At 41.9% G+C, this 1,824-nt stretch overlaps 1 long non-coding RNA gene across 1 annotated transcript in view; it reads right to left on the minus strand.

Moving 5' to 3' along the window:
- Positions 1–392: 392 nt before the first annotated feature.
- Positions 393–1,824, minus strand: part of LOC127007668 (uncharacterized) — an 86,225-nt gene continuing 84,793 nt past the window's right edge. The window contains exon 3 of the long non-coding RNA XR_007760335.1: positions 393–1,295. This is a non-coding gene — a long non-coding RNA (uncharacterized LOC127007668). The remainder of the gene's footprint in view (positions 1,296–1,824) is intronic.

The following is a 1,824-nucleotide window of genomic DNA, read 5'->3' on the forward strand; positions in this document are numbered from 1 at the left end:
CCCATCCTGTAGACATACATGAATTTCGACAAGGTACCGTGTCTCTTGTCGAGTGCTTGTCGGGATCTGTCCCACTTAAATTTATTTATATTATTATTAAAGTAAATGATGACGTATGTATGTATATAACTAGGGTATCAACCATCACTCTTCTTCTTCTTGTGATCTGTTCCGCTTTGCATCGCTTTTTAGATTCTCCTTGGTACTTTTTTACACTTAGATGTTTCACTTAGTCACTCTGGGATAGTGAAGATTGGGTTCCACGATGCGAGGTTCAGGATGGGGTGTCTTACGATACCGGATGTCTCATGACACCACACCGGCACCATCAAGCATTCAGTACCTGCCCCGGAGTTTAACCACACTTAGTTCAGCATAATCAAACAGCACATTTAAGAAAGAATAACTAAAACAAGTTATCTGAAGATTTCCAATCCATGTCAACACAGGACGCACCGTCGACGTAAGTCACGGAATGTCTGCCATTTTCTTTTTCGACTCCAGGTGCTTAAGCATATCATGATACTGCGAATATTTTTTTCCATTATTCTACAAGAATAAGGTAATAAAAATATCAAATGGATAATAAAAGCTGAATGATAACTACAAGCATTTATTCAGATGATACATGTAAACAAACAGTGTTGGCAGCAGCAATTCAGCGTTCGCAATTTTTTTACATTTTTTTTTAACTTAAAGTCGCCAAAAATATTACGTATATTAATGCGAATTATTCGTGTACTTCATTCCAATACATTTCCTTGTTATATGAAAATGTAAGGTTAGCGGCCAATTAACAGCACGAAACAACAATAAACAAATATGCCCGGCACGCATGCAGTTACCCACAAGGTGTTGCGGACACTGACCGAGGGATGGTGTCTGGTGTATGGCCGAACTTATGTTTCGATACCCGAACTGAGTCAGGAAAATATCAGGATACGTCAGACATATCCGGAACCCAGGTTTTTGGCCGTGACTTTAAATTTGCTGAACAAATAAACATAAAGTGTACAGATTTTCATTCCATTTCAGCCAATACATTATAATTGCATATGTCTATCTGCATCAACGCTTACGTTATTTAAACTGTACAAAGAGGCTTAAAAAGTTAGCAAAGCCTCAAAAGCCACATGGTACCATATGAAAATATGAAGTGTGGTTCAGAATTCGCGGGGGCGGCAAGGATCACGAGCAGCCAGCCGCCAGCCGTTCCCCATGAACTGATGCACCGAGCTATTGCTGGATAAAGGGATGGCTGGGGGGGACGGGAGGTGGGTAAGGGGAGGGAAGGGCTGGGTGGGGGCGGGAGAGGGGAAAGGGAAAGGAAGGGTAGGGAAGGGAAGGGAAGGGAAGGGAAGGGAAAGGTTAATAGAATAATCAAAGGCATATAAATGAAAAGGTTTTACCGTTGATTGTTAAACTCCTATATATATTCATATTCCACTCCTATAATGACAAGTGCTGTAGTACATGTAAAAAAATATTTTTGCATAGTAACGTTTCTCTCTCTCTCTCTCTCTCTCTCTCTCTCTCTCTCTCTCTCTCTCTGTGTGTGTCTCTCTCTCTGTGTCTCTCTCTCTCTCTGTGTGTGTCTCTCTCTCTCTCTGTGTGTGTCTCTCTGTGTGTGTATGTATGTAAGTATGTATGACGTGCTACTGAAGTTGGTGTTTATTTTAACCTTTCTGGAGCCACGTGACTAATACAATAGATTACACCACCTTTCATCTCACCTTAACCTTCACCACCTCCTCCCACCACACCATCCCACCTCCTCCCGCCTTACCGTCACCTTCACCACCGCCTTCCACCTCACCTTACCCT

The sequence above is a fragment of the Eriocheir sinensis genome, chromosome 4 (genome assembly GCF_024679095.1).
Source record: "Eriocheir sinensis breed Jianghai 21 chromosome 4, ASM2467909v1, whole genome shotgun sequence".
NCBI lineage: Eukaryota > Metazoa > Arthropoda > Malacostraca > Decapoda > Varunidae > Eriocheir > Eriocheir sinensis.